The 15,982-nt window shown below is 37.7% G+C and overlaps 1 pseudogene; it reads left to right on the top strand.

Moving 5' to 3' along the window:
* Positions 1-5,008: 5,008 nt before the first annotated feature.
* Positions 5,009-13,687, top strand: LOC144253376 (WASP homolog-associated protein with actin, membranes and microtubules-like; annotated as a pseudogene).
* Positions 13,688-15,982: the final 2,295 nt, after the last annotated feature.

Here is a 15,982-nt window from a genome sequence, read left to right as displayed (position 1 = left end):
ACCATGGTGGTGCGAAGGCTGGTCTTGAACTCCTGGGCTCAAGTGATCCTCCTGCCCCAGGCTCCCAAGTATCTGCAGTTAAGGTGCATGCCACTGCACTCAAAGGCTTGTAATGAAGAAGAAAAAAGAAAGATGAAATAATTATGCATTAAGGACAATACTGCTCAATACATTAACTAGAGTAGCTTGACATAAAGAAAAATGTCCTGAATTCAGATCCTCTCTCTGTAAACAATAGCTCTTTGATCTTGCACAAATCATTTCTCTTGGACTCAAGTCTCCTTCTAAAAAATAAGACCATACTTCATTAGTTTACCAGGTTGTTATGAAGATTTAAGGAGATAATATTAAAACATGCTAAGAAAAATAGTAATGAAGTAATTAGTTCTTTAATCCTGAATTATTCTGGAAAGCCAATTGAAACTCAAAGTATATGTTATCACAGGATTTAATATTCAAATGTTAAGGTTATTGGAAAATACTATTAGGTTTTTATTTTGGATATTGACTGTATTCTTCTTTAGGCCTTATAATTCAGGGCAAATCAGCATTGGGATAATTTAAAAATCCAATTTATTTATGAATATTTTATATCCTTAAATTACATAATATAATTTTCCCTGTTACAAAACTAAGCAATTGCACCCAGGGCAGAAAATTAACAAATGCCAAAACTGACTTGGCCTGCGACTATTCCTTCTCTATCAAGTCAAATGGAACCAGCAGATCTCTGTGAGAATGATGCTTAGTCTCCATGTTCATCTTCAGCTGACTTGGATGACAAAATCCTATTTTATACACAGATATTGATGTGTCAGTATGGGGCTTAACTGTCAGATATCTCAATTATCTTAGATCTTAGAATGCTGCTTTTAATGACTTCCCAGTGAGGCAGAACTTGAAAATATTCTGAAGCCTTCAGGAAAATGGGCAAGTAATTTGAGAAATTTTCATCAAAATTGAAGAAAAATCACTAGAGATGCCAATTAAAGTCATCACACTTCCCCCTTGGAAACAGTAATATGAGACCTCCCCCTATCAAAGAAAGGTGCTTCACAGGACATAATGAGGCTTTTGGGTACTGATCTGTTAGCAAACATGAAAGGAAACTTATCTCTTCCTATGACATTATTTAAAGTATCTGATAGTTTTTAAATGATTCCAACTAATATTTGCAGAAAAGACAAAGAATGACTCACCCTGAAGGTTTTGGCTAACACATGTGCTCTATGTAAGAATTTAAGTAGAGGTCATGGTGTGCTTGCTCACTATGTGTGTGACTAAAGCTAGATGGCTCACATGCCAAAGCAGAATGCAGCTGCTTTGAGAATCATAAGTGAGTGCAGCAGCACATGCATATGTGAACTTCAAAAACAAGTGTAACTTTCAAACCTACATTGTTCCATGAGGACTTAGAGACAGTGATCAGTCAGGACAACTGGGTAGTAAAAGTTAACCATTGCCACACTGCAAGACCATTTCTAATAGCAACACTGCAGCAATACAATTGACAGAAATGACAGAAATGAATAATGATTTTAAAGTCCCTTATTTTCCCTTTCAGCTGTGTAGTAAAAGAGAACTGTCTTCCTTGAACTTAAAGAATTCACAGACCCTGGGGATATTCAAGAAGGGTAGTGAAAAAGATAGCTCCCAGAGGAAAGTAAGGAGTTTTTTTTTACTAAGCTGAGCATTTAAAAATGCAAATACCTAATAAGAAAAATCATATTTGCCATAGTGGACATTATATTTGGAATGAAGTGGATAAGGCTGGGATCTATAAGGATAAACGTTTTAAAGTTCTAACATATGGGCTGGAGGTGTATCTCAGTGGGAGAGGTCATGATTGAGGACCTGGGTTCAATCCCCAACACCACAACACCAGCAGAAAAAGAACAAGAAAGTCCTGTGAGATATCCTGCACTAATCACTACTGCTAATTAGCCTAGACTTCTGCAGTGTTAATGGCTGATGAAGGGACTCAGTCACTGTCATTCCTAACATATTTGAACTATGAACACTCAAATGATATATAAGATGATAGTTGTGCTTATTTTCAACCTCCACTTAATGTTGATTAGTACTTTAATTAAAACACTTACATGTTGCAGCCACTAGCAACAGAATAATATAATGCAGTCCCTCCATCCTCATCTTCCGCAAAGACATCAATACCTCCTTCAATAAGAAGCTTGATTATATCTCGTGATTCATACCTCACTGCAAGCATGAGGGCTGTTCTAAAATAATGGAGAAATAATTTTGTTATTAGGTACTTTAAGAGCTAATTTTATGTATCTAATCAATTTAATATCTTGCTTTACATATCTTAACAGACATAAGCATCTTGGGGGATCATCTGTGCAAATCATCTCTCAGTCTAAATAGAAAAAAAAAACAAAGAGGAAACTTCTTGTCCCAATAGGGAATTACATGGTAGAAGTTATAAACATAAAATCACTTGATGGACAATAACTGTGATGAGGCTATTTATCTGAAGTACATAAAAGATTTCAAAAGAAGAATGCCCCATTTCTTCCTCAGTCTGATGTAACATAACTCATAGTCAGCTTAAAAGTCAAGCAAACAAAGGCTGTGAGCAGGCTTAAAACAATTGCTATAATAATAATGGTGATAATCAGTCATTATTAATTCAGTTAATAACAATGAAAATAAGCATTTGGTAAGGACTAAAATCAATGTTTATGTTTCATCTTACAACCACCCTTCAAGCATGTTTTGAATGAAAAGAATTTTTTTCATATCAGGAAATATATTTAGTGATAAGTAATGTTTCCAAAGTGTCACACTTTGTAACTAGGAAAGATGGAAATGCAACACAGTCATTTGTGAATTTAAAGCCTATCTTCTTTCTCATCACTACAAACCTATTTCTTCATTAAAGAAAATGTATATGCCATTAAAGCTGTTTTTCTTCCCTCAACCCTAGCCAATTAGAATTAAAAGCATCAGGGCTGGGGTTGTAGCTCAATGGTAGAGAACTTGCCTAGCACATGTGAGTCACTGAGTTCAATCCTCAGCACCACTGAAAAATAAATACATAAAGGTATCGTGTCCATCTACAACTAAACAATGTATTTTAAAAAGAAAGAAATCATGCAAATAAAAACTACTCCTCACTCCAGTCAGAATGGCGGTTGTGAAGAAGACAAGCAACAATAAGTGTGGGGGAAAATGTACACTCATACAGTGATGGTGGGACTGAAAATTGGTGCAGCCAATCTGGAAAGCAGTATGGACACTCCTTAGAAAACTTGGAATGTGACCACATTTGGACCCAGCTATCCCATTCCTCAGTCTATACCCTAAAGACTTAAAATAGCAAACTACAGTGACACAGCCACTTCAATGTTTATAGCTAAACTGTGGAAGCAACTTAGATTCCCTTCAATAGATAAGTGGATGAAGAAACTGTGGTACATATATACAATGGAATATTACAATTGAAAGAGAATAAAATTATGGTATTTACAGGTAAATGGATGGAGTTGGAGAATATCATGCTAAAGGAAATAAGCCAATCTCAAAAAAAAAAACAGGGACTAAATGTTTTCTCTGATAAGTGGATGCTAATCCATATGGAGGGAGCAGGGGGTGAGTAGAGGAACCTTGCATTGGGAAAAGGGGAGGAAAGAGGGGATAAAGGCAGGAAATACAGTGGAATGAGGTGGATATCATTACATGTACATTTGCACAAATGGTGTGACCCTACTTCATGAATAACCAGAGAAGTGAAAAAATCTGCTCCATTTGTATATAATGAATTGAAGAGCTTTCTACTACTATGCACAACTGATTAGAACTAATAAAAAGTCCTGAAGAAGGGAAGAAAAACATCAAAATATATTAGAAAATGGACATCTAGCAACAGAAATTAATGCTCAATTAGGAATAAGTTAACATAAATATTCTTCAAAAAAAGCAATTTAGAGTCATCCAAAAGGAAAAAAAAAATCATCAAAGTCTATTTATGCTCAATATAACCTTTTAAAGGAAAAGTATAAGAAATAGAAGTTAAAATTACAATAGAGAGGTTAAGAAATACATTATTCAATCAAAAAATGACAAAATCCATATTTATTTAAAACTTTTTTTAGTCAGCTTTTTAACACTGTGACTAAAGGACAAAACCAGCACAATTGTAGAAGAGAAAACATTTATTCAAGGGCTCATTGGAGTCAGAGGTCTTAGTCCGTAGAATCCAGCTCTATATCCAGGGGCTCAAGGTGAGGCTGAATATCATGGTCTGAGAGTGTGGCAGAGGGAAGCAGCTCACATCCTGATCATGGTGATCAGGAAGCAGAGGGAGAGAGAGAGATCTGCACTTGCCAGACTCAAACATATATTCTAAAGCCATGCCCCCAATTCCCACCTCCTCCAGCCACACCCTTTGACACCTCAGACACTTCAGTTACCAGTCAGTTAATCAGTTAATCCCTGTCATGGGATTAATTCATTGATTGGGTTAAGACTCTCACAACCCAATTATTTCTCCTCTGAACCTCCTTGCATTGTCTCACAGGTAAGCTTTTGGGGGATACCTCATATGCAAACCATAACAAGTGAACAAAAAAATCAACGATTTCTACCTAAAACATGGTTTGTGTTCATATTTTTCACTCTACCCCAATATGTATAAATTAATATTCTCCTTCCCATTAATTTAATATTTGGCTTGAATGAGTGTTTTTAAAGAATAAACTACTATACCTCCCTCTCATGTCAACCGCATGTATATTTGCTTTCGCCTTAATTAAAAATTCTGCCATACGGTGTTTGTTTTCCTTTAGGGCAAGTAAAAGTGGGGTGCAGCCATCCTGGAAAACAACAAAAACAATTTATTAACAATTTTGCTTATTTCTCTATTGAATTCAAAATCTTATAACACACCTCACAAACATAAACGTAAACACTATAAAATAAATGAAGAGCAGCCTCTTCCTTCTATCATCCTGCACTTCCACATGAACTGCTCTTTCCCCTTACAATGGGTTATGTGATTGCCATTATCTCCCATCAAAACCAAACACTTCTTGAGGACAGGGTATGTATCTTTTTTCTCTATGACCCCATACCTGAAGCAAAGTAGTAAAAGGGCTTAAGTATCCTATTGAATACATGGGCTAAACTTTTATCTCTAGAGCTGGGTTTATCAATCAATATTCCAAAGAATTTCCAGTTTTACAGAAATACCAAAATTCATCAAAAAATTTCATTGATTCACTATTAGAGAAATACCACAGAATTGTGCATTATGCATCCATTAGTAAGGACATCTGTGTACCATTGCTAACACTAATTTGACAACACTTTTTCATAGCAGACATTCACTTATGAAGAATTCAAGTTATAGGGATACAGTTCTAAGAGTTATCCAATAACATGGGAGGTTCCTCCATGCAACACAAATCCTGTTGAATCTCCTCTATATAGTTCAAGATCTTAGACAACAATATAAGGCACTCCCGTTCCACTAGGAAAATGCACTCTTGAGTTAAGAGAGAGAGGCTTCTAAAAAGTAGGCCCAAATCTCCATCATCTAAGATTTGGCCCCAACTTCCTTAATAAGACTCCTATACACAATAATTAAAACCAAGAATCAATAAATAAGATGGAATCAAACTAAAAGTTTTCTTCTCAGCAAGAGAAACAGTGAAGTGAACAGAGAACCTACAGAATGGGAACAAATCTTCACCACAAGCATATCAGATACAGCACTAATCTATACGATATATAAAGCACTCAAAAACTTCAACACCAAAAAAAAAAAAAGAAAAACAAATAACCCAATCAATAAATGGGCCAAGGAACTGAACAGATACTTCTCAGAAGAGGATATATAATCAATCAACAAATATATAAAAAAATATTCAACAACTCTAGCAAGTAGAGAAATGCAAGTCAGAACTACTCTAAGATTTCATCTCACTCCAGTCAGAATGACAGCTATCAAGAATACAAACAACAATAAGTGTTGGTGAGCATGTGGGGGAAAAGGCACACTCATATGTTGCTGGAAGGACTGCAAATTGGTGTAGCTAATCTGGAAAGCAGTATGGAGATTCCTTGGAAAACTTGGAATGGAAACACCATTTGACCCAGCTATCCCACTCCTCAGTTTATACCCAAAGGATTTAAAAATAGCATCCTACAGTGATGCAACCACATCAGTGCTTATAGCAGCATAATTCACAATAGCTAAATTGTAGAACCAATTCGGATGCCCTTCAGTAGATGAATGAATAGAGATACTTTGGTATGTATACATAATGGAATATTACTCAGCATTAAAAGAGAAAAAAATCATGGCATTTGCAAAAATGGATGGAGTTAGAGAATATAATGCTAAGTGAAGTGAGCCAAGCCCCCCAAAACAAAGGCTGAATGTTTTCTTTGATATGAGGATGCTGACTCATAATGGTGATGGTGGGGGGAACATGGAAGGAATGGAGAAACTTTACAAAGGGGAAGGAGGGGATGGGAGGGGGCATGGGTGCAGGAAAGACAGTGGAATGAGTTAGACATCATTACCCTAAGTACATGTAGGAAGACACAAATGGTGTGAAAATACTTTGTGTACAACCAGAGACTTTGAAAAAATGTGCTCTATATGTGTAATATGAAATGAGTTGCATTTCTCTGTCATATACAGCAAATTAGAATACATAAATAATCCAATAAAAAAGAGAGAGGCTTCAAATGAACTTTGAGTCATTTGGTACCTGCGTTTTCTCCTATTATAAGATGAAAGATATTACTCTTACATGTTAGAAAGTTAATACAAAATGTATTCATAATAATCATCCTGGGACCATAATGCACATCCACTTTACCAAATTCTTTTTTATTCTGGTTCCATTTGAATTGCTGCTTAAAGATATTTATAATTTTAGACAAACTAGAATTCAGAAATTTTGTGTATCAATAAAAGTTTTATACTGATCTACATGAACTATTTTTAACATCATAAAAGACTAAAGAGACAAAGCTGAGGACAAAGATATAATACTGCTTGCACAATGTGTATGCTCTCCACCTAACTATGAGTAGCCTAATGAAGCTTATAGAAACTCTAATGGGAATATAATTTATGTCGTACATATAAGTAAAAGGTTTGGAAAGCAAAAATTTATAAATTCTAAAATTCAATTCCATTTCAAAGAGATTAATATAGTCCATAAGCCATGTTCTTATAAATTAATATAAACTATCATGAAGCCATGGAATTGTAAATAAAGTATAAAACAGGAGTTATAAAACTTCTTATAGGGCAAAGTATGGGATTCTGAGTGAATGAATGCTGTAGCTATCCAGCACAATCTGGGGAACACCCATGCCAGGTATGAAAGGGCACCTGAGCAGAGTGTACCACATGGTAACATAGGCTCAAAGGAGACTCCACATGGTTCTTCAAGAGAAGCTTGAACTCCATATTTCCACACAACTCTCCTGAATTTTAAATGTGGAGTCAATTTATGTACACTTATATTAAGTAAATATATCCATAAGATTAAAAAGTTCCAACATTTGCTACTCTTCTAATCAAGAAAACCCTGCTTATAAACAACATCTGTTGACTTATGTCACTGTCAAAATAAATGTATTTCAAATATTTTGGAAATAAAGGTGGGGGATGTTTACCTTGTTTTGAGCTTCAATATTTGCATTATGTAAAAGCAGTCTTCCTGCCACTGATGTGTTGTTAGTACAGACAGCATGGTGGAGAGGAGTTCCACCATTGGGATCCTGAACATTTACATCGGCACCATTTTCTAGAAGAATAGTTGCACATTGTTCTTCTTGCTGTTGGATGGCCTGTTGGTTTGGTACCAAGAAATAGATTGTCAATTTCAAGAATTCAACACAAACGTTCCATGGGATTTACTAATTAGCTATATTTAAATGATATTAATCAATTTTTCCTCTAAGTATGTAAATATAGTTCATCCTTCACAGAAATACTTTGCTACATCTACCTTAATCAGAGGTGTGTTGTTGTCACTGTCACAGAGGTGAATGTCGCATTTGTTCTTTACTAGAAAATCCACCACTTCTGCCTGGCCATAGGCACATGCATAATGTAGAGGAGTCCTACAAAAGTAAGATTTGTTAGGAGGTCATAGAGCTCCCACTTAAATCAGACAATTATTCATGCCACTGTAAACATTAGATAGCATATAATTCCTCTCCCTTCAAAACAATTTCTTCAGAAGAAACAACAATCTTTATTAGCTGTTATTACAGCTAATTAATGAAAATTAATGAAAGATTAGCTCATTCTAACTGCCTGTTCCACTGACTTCTTTCCTCCCCCACCATACCCCCCGGCTGAGGATTAAACTGAAGGGCACTCAACACTGAGCCATATCCAGAGCCCTTTTAATTTTTCACTTTCTGCCATGGTCTCACTAAGTTGCCCAGGCTCATGTTGAACTTGCAATTTTTCTGCCTCACCTTCCCTCTCAAATCACTGACTGATATTACAAGTATGCACCATTGCTTCTGACACCAGTGAATCTTGATTTTGGTTGTGTATTGTTAATAATTTCTCAGATGTATTTTAAGGACTAAGTATTTCAATTTTTAAAATGTTTATTTACACATAAAAGAAAGGCTCATCACCCATCCATGGTGCCTTACCTTAAGTGAAATGTGATAACACAATTGATCAATGGAAGTTCTAGTCATATGAGTGACATTTCAATAAGTTTTAGTTACAAAAATTACTATAGATAAAGAGGGTTGAATAAGAAAACATCAATAGACCAAATTTAAAGCAAAGTTATTCTTGCTTTTTTTTTCAAGAAACATAAAGCCAACGGAAATGTATGATTCAAAAGAATTAGTATGTTTCACATTGTTCAGTATTTAGATTTGTAGCCCTTAAGTAAATTGAATATATCCAATACTTAATATCAGTATTAATGTGATCTTAACTTTTCAAATGGGCAGTTTACAAACTCTTATCTCCAGAAGTGCTTTTGGTTGAAACGCCTGAGGAAATTTTTCACTTCAAATTGAGTTCTATTAGTTCAGTTTTAAATCTCCAGTCAGGGAAACATGAAGTTTTTAAGAAAGGAGGACCTCAGAAATAGTAAAATATGTCAAATATATAATAGGTATTCAGGATATGAGTGGTGAGTAAATGAAATGAAAACTATACTTGGGGAGTTCAGTGTGTGGTGTTTTTTTGCTTGTTTGTTTGTCATTCTCTACTGGGAATTGAATCCAGGGGCACTTAAACACTGAGCAACAGCCACAGTCTTTTTTATTTTTCATTTTGAGACAGTGTCTCCCTAAGTTGCTAAGGGCCTCTCTAAATTGCTGAGACTGGCTTTGAACTTGAGATCCTTCTACCTCAGCCTCACATATTTCTGGGATTACAGATTTACACAAAGGCACCTGGTGGGGAGTTCAGCATTTTTAAACAAATTTTTTATAAATTAAAGCAATACTTTCAACAATATTTATATTTGCTTTCTTTTACTTTCTTAAGAATGTAACTAAAACAAAACGATAAACCTACAATTGCATTTATGAAATAAATCTGTATGGAATGAAACATACATGTATAGCAAATGTATAGGCACTAATATCTACAAGCACAGATGAAAAGATTACCTTTTCTTCTGAAGAGGCTAAAAGTTGGCTAAAGATAACAATCTACAGAAACAAGATTCATCTCCCTGCTCCTCCCAAAGATTATTTTATTAACAAGTAGTTCTCATTAAAACTTTTACACATATGCATTTTAGAAATAACAGGTAAGGAAAAGGAAAAGTAGAAGCCAATGTGGAATTTTTCCAAAACTTCCCACATGGAAGTTGAAAAAAAGTAGAACACAGAAAATGTCAAAATACTGCATTACTACAGAGCATATTAACTGCTGTCAATGAAACTAAGGTAGAAACAAACAGAAAGATAAGGAGGAATTGCCAAATATTGGAGATAAAATAAACATTAAACAAAAGAGGAAAAGAAATCTTTACTCATAATTTGAATGCTGAAAATAATGGCTCAGTGTTTAAATTTTACTACATTTTGTTTTTTTATATATTTGTGCCTGACACAAGACCACAATCTATTTGTGTGTATGTACTATCAAGCTTCGTTTTCACTTGATATTCAAAAAGACATCTTCCCAGGTCAACATACATTTATATCTTTGTCACCTCTAATGGTTACATAATATTTCATGCTAGGAATGCACTGCATTTTCTTACTACAATCAGTTCTATGAGTCCTTTCTAACACACTGCTATATTAAGTCATGCATATTTTATAATATCCTAAAGATAGTATAAAGAAATTGATTTGTACAGAAATAAACATTATTAAAATGTACAATACTATCATTTATTTTAGAATTCATAAGGAACTCAACCCTTAAGCAGCAACATAAGTACCACTACTCTTCATCCTCACAAGTATTGTAGCTAAAAACTGTATTTCATTTATTATTAAACTTAAATTCCTTCTCTTACCAGGGACACAAAGTCCCTTTTCCTATATACACAGGTCACTTGTGCATCTGAAAAAAGGTACTTTCCCTAATTTAAATTATAAGGTTCAGGGGCTCTGGAATACAGCTTAATGACAGAGCACTGGAATAGAAAGCTCAAGGTTCCATCGCTTGGCGCAGCGGCGGCGGCGGCGTGAAGGGACCCCGCCTGAGCCTGCCAGGGCCACGCCCAGTTGGGCCGTCCTGCTCTCGGCAGCGGGGTTCCGCGGCGCACACCGGCAGCTGGCGGCGCTGTGGCCGCCCCTGGAACGCAGCTTCCCACAGCTACCGCCCCAGCTGGACGTGGCTGGCTGCGGGGCCGGGGACCGTGGGCGCGGGCTGTGGGCGCTAGTGTGGCCGGTGCGCGTTGGCCTCGGAGAGACGGCGCTACAGGAGCTCTGCGGGCAACTGGAGCGCTATCTGGCCGAAGCGGACCACGGCTGCGGCGGTGTCACCTTGCACGACGCGCTCTTTTTTTTTTTTTTTTTTTTCAGGGAGGACTGGGGTGAGGCCTGCATTATTTAGAGAAAATGCGCCATATAGTGAATTAATTTTGCCATGCAGATATTCAAAGCAAACTCAGGGAACTGGAGATGTTGCTCAGTGGTAGAACACTAGCCTAGCATACAATTTATTTCCACAACTATTTAAAAGGGCAAACTAAGTGTTCAGTCAGAGGCAACAGTGAATTTATCTAGAGAGAAAAGAAGCCCATGATTTGAGTAGAATTACAAAATCTACTTGGGGGGGGGCAAGAGTAAGGAAACTAAATTGGGAATTCAGTAGCAAAAAAAAAAAAAAAATCCCAGAAGATTATTCTGTTAAAATTATTTGAGACAACTCTCTATACACCAAATCCAAAGTGTCTTTGTATCATCTAGAATGAAAAAGGGGCATTTCCTTCTAAGTCAGGGAAAATGTTTTTTTTTTTTAATTTTAAAATTAATATTTTATTAGCAGGAATTTACATACTATTATCCAGTTCTTTCTGCCCTTGGTTACAATTAAAAATTTTTCCTCTTAGAATCCTGAAAAAGCAAGCATGAAGAGAAGTATCAAACAAAAACATGACCTTTAGTATCAGATGGACTTGACTTTGAATTTCATCTTGTTTACTTCTTCACCCTATAACCTTCAGCAAAGACGCGCTCTTCCCCGCGGAAAGCGGCGCTGCCCACTGGGAGAGCCCGCAGGAGCTCTGGGAGCGGGCCTTGCGCGCGCAGGGGGTCCAGGTAGGAGCCAGGCTGCACCAGGTTCTTCAAGGACATGAAAAAGCCAACAACATGGTATCATTGATGAAAATTTATCAAGAGGAAGATGAAGCTTATCAGGAATTGGTTACTATGGCAACCATGTTCTTCCAGTATTTACTGCAGCCATTCAGGGACAGGCGGGAAGTTGCAACTTTATGTAAGCTTGGTATTTTGAAGTCCCTGGATGAGGATAATCTGGGTCCTAAAAGGGTAGTTGCCCTGCAGAAGGAAGCCAAAGAATGGAGCAGAAGTGCTGAAGAAGCTGTTGTCTCTATTCAGGAGATCAATGTGAATTATTTTAAGGAAACCTTAAAGCATTAGCAGGAATGCAGAAACAAATGGAACAGGATGGGAGGAGATTTGGCCAGGCTGCCTGGGCCACAGCCACTACCAGATTAGAAAAACTCAAGCTCAAGCTAGCTCAAGAGACCCTGCAACTCATGAGAGCCAAGGAGCTGTGTTTAAATCACAAAAGAGCGCAAATTTAGAGAAAGGTGGAAGATCTTCCAGAATAAGAAAAAAATATACATGTTGTAGATGAATTAGAAATACAATATTATGAAATTCAATTGGAACTATATGAGGTTAAATTTGAGATATTAAAAAATGAAGAAATACTTCTTACTACACAGCTGAACTCTATTAAAAGACTTATAAAAGAGAAACAGGATGAAGTTGTCTATTATGACCCGTGTGAAAGTCCAGAGGAACTTAAAGGTATGGATCATGTAGCCGACCTGCAACATGGTGGGAACTTGGAGGTGAAAGAACTCAGCTTGCAGTGCCAGAAGCTGGAGGCCAAATGGGGCAGGATCTGTGCCAGGAGAGCCTCGCTCAGGAACAGAAAGGATCAGTGCAAAGAAAACCATCAGCTCAGATTGCAACAGGCTGAAGAAAGTACAAGATATTTTCATCAGCATCATAGTATTCAAATGAAAAGAGACAAAATAAAAGAAGAGGAGCAAAAGAAAAAAGAGTGGATAAACCAAGAACGCCAGAAAACACTCCAGCGATTAAGAGTCTATAAAGAGAAATATTCAGTTCAATCCTTACAGCAGACATCCTGCTGGGAACCGGGACTCCAAACCTGCCAGCTGACCTTCCCCAGCAGAGGTCCTCACCAGTTTCTCAGCTTGTGTCAGCCGCTCCCCGAAGCGCTCCTCTCCTACCTGAAGTTTGTACTGAGAAAACCCCCAAGGATCAAGACTATCACAGAAATATCCCTGTCCAGATTTTTGTTCCAGTTGGTGACCGAACACACTTCAAATCCAGTGAAGAGCTGTCATTGTCCCCACCACCACAACAACCTCCTCCTCCTGCTCCTCCTCCTGCTCCTCCTCCTGCTCCTCCTCCTGCTCCTCCTCCTGCTCCTCCTCCTGCTCCTCCTCCTGCTCCTCCTCCTGCTCCTCCTCCTGCTCCTCCTCCTGCTCCTCCTCCTGCTCCTCCCCCACCCCCACCACCTCTCCCTCTACCTCTTCCTGCTCTGGCCTCTTCTCAAGCTGCCAATCATCGGAACTTAGGTCTTGGAACTTGGGTAAACGATGATCAGCCACGTTCTCTAGTGTGTGGGTCACCTGCTGAGAGACCACCCAATTCCTTGGAAAGTTTTCAATGCCCAGGATCTATGGATGAAGTGTTGGCCTCCTTAAGGCACAGCGGAAGCCCTCTCCAGAAAGCGGAAGTGCCCTTTTCACCTGCTCCCCGGATGTCAGTCAAGGAGCACATTCTGGCTGCCATAGGACAAGGGGTGAAACTAAAGAAAGTCCACACAGACTTGGGCTCAGGCCTCAGCGACAAGCCAACCAGTGACCTAGAGAGGAGCATTAAAGCTGCATTCCAAAGAATCAAGAGAGTGTCTGCTGACTCAGAGGAAGACAGCGATGAGCAGAGCCCCAGCGAGTGGGACCATTAAGCATGTCTCTAAGTCTGACAAAGGTAGATGGGCCACACAACACCCGAAAAGATCAGCAAGGCGCCTGATGCAGTGCCGCATACCTGGAATCCCAGCAACTCGGCAGGCTGAGGCAGGAGGATGGCAAGTTTGAGGCCAGCCTCAGCAATTTAGAGAGACCCTGTTTCAAAGTAAAAAATAAAGGGCTGGGAATGTATCTCAATAGTGGAGCACCCCTGGGTCAATCCCCAGGATCCAAATATATATACATTAGTGGGGTTTGGGGTGAGATATTGCAACTTGGATTTGGTGTTGTGGCTTTTAAAGCTGAGAAGGGAAGCACACATGTGACCATTACATACCAACCCATAGGTAGATAAGAAACCCATGTGACCGTCACTGGCCTAAAAGAATAGTACATATTTTTTTTCTCTATGGGTAATCTAGAATCATTCCTTGATTCTGAAAGAAGTTTACACTACTCTGGTAAACAGCACTATTAGACTACTGACTGTTCTCCTGTGCATACAGCATAGTGGTTCCTCATATTTAAAAGGTTTGTATGTGAATATTATTTTAGCAATAATAAGAGTAAATTGCTTCTATATTCAGAAACCATTTTAAATACTTAAATAAAATTTATTTTATATGTCAAGCACTATGTAAACTCATAATAAAGAATTATTTATAATCAAAAAAAAAAAAAAAGAAAGCTCAAGGTAATGGGATCAAACCCCAGGAACAAAATTAAAAACTAAAAGAGAAAAAGAACAAAAGGAAGCCTTGTTTTTCAGTTCATTCTGTCTAAGAACTTTGTCCACATAAAATGTGTACAGAAGGATTTGTGTTTTCTTCTAACATTTTTCTCATTTTGCATTATTTAAAATTAATAATCCATATTGTATCAGGGAATTATTTTTGTGACATAAAAATCCAGCTAGTTTTCTACAATTATTACACATTTCATTGACACATAATTATTTTTCTACGAATATGATATTCATCAGTAGCACATTCTAAACTTTTTCAGATATTTGGGTGTTTCTTGTTTTATTCTGTTCTACTCATTTATCTGCCTTTTGTCTGTTGGCAAACAATATGTGACAGTTGATGGGGAATTTGGTACACAGACGGGCAAGTCTTTACTACAAACAGTGTCATAATTATCCTAAAAGTTTGAATGTAGAACTCAAAAATTATTAAGGTCTGACATTTTTATTTGGTTATTTGAAACTGTTAACCATAGAAAGAGCTCAGACTTTGGTAATAATAAATATTTCTCTTAAAATATACCACACCAGGGTTCAGGCTCTGGCTATTCCAAGTGTCCTGAGAACAAGCCAGAGAAGGGGCACTAGGGCAGCAGCTTACTACTGTGCAGCCTGTGCATACCCTGCCTGCAGTCATCTTGGCCCTGGTGACTGAGAGCCTGTACCATTGGATGCAGTGAACAGATGTTCTGATCTCTGTGCCTAAATAAACAAAAGAACAAGAATGGATAACTGCAGAAAATGATACCTGGACAGCATAAATCTGCAGATTTGCATTTAAAGCATTTAGTGAATTTTCCTTAATGTGATCAGCGTGAAGGGGTGACAAGATTGAAAACCCACAATGTGTTTTGGAGAATGTGAATGCTCCCATGCATGACTTCTATTCTACTGTCTCAGAATTCATTAAAGTTAACTTAGCACTTGCAGAAAAAAAAAAAAAAACAGGGGTCCTCAATAATCTTGTTAAGAAAATGGTTGATTGGTCAAGAGACACTGAGAACACATGAACTAGTAAGTAAAGTATATGAGAAGCAAGAAATGCATAAAGAGGAGTAGAAGTGGCAACCCTAAGAAAACTAATGTAAAAAACAACTGCAAAACTGAAATCAGAACAGAGAACAAAGAATCATCTGCCCACATCAAAGACCCTTACAAGGCTGCAGATTAGACAAAATGTAAACATAATTATACAGCAATAAAGAATAGTGGTGTAATTATATTATGAGTGATTTTTTTATATAATGAACTTTCCCACCTGGACTATAATATACTTTTATTTTTTTCTATTTTTATTGATTCTTCTTAGTGAGACATAATATTAGGGTTAGGGTTAGGATTAGGGTTAGGGCTAGGGCTAGGGCTAAGGTGGCATAGGCACAGGCTGGGTGAGGACACAGGTCAGCTCCCTCCAGCCTCAGGCAGATGCTCCTTCTCGCTGACCCTTCCATGTCTTCCCTGGCTCTTTCCCCTAGGCTGCTAAGCACAGAATGCAAATATCCCCTAGGGCAGGACCCAGGGACAGAAGTGTGGACCCAGCAAAGCT

The sequence above is a fragment of the Urocitellus parryii genome, chromosome 2, assembly GCF_045843805.1.
Source record: "Urocitellus parryii isolate mUroPar1 chromosome 2, mUroPar1.hap1, whole genome shotgun sequence".
Taxonomy (NCBI): domain Eukaryota; kingdom Metazoa; phylum Chordata; class Mammalia; order Rodentia; family Sciuridae; genus Urocitellus; species Urocitellus parryii.
The sequence above is the reverse complement of the archived record's forward strand: the minus strand, read 5'-3'. Positions and strand labels throughout refer to the sequence as shown.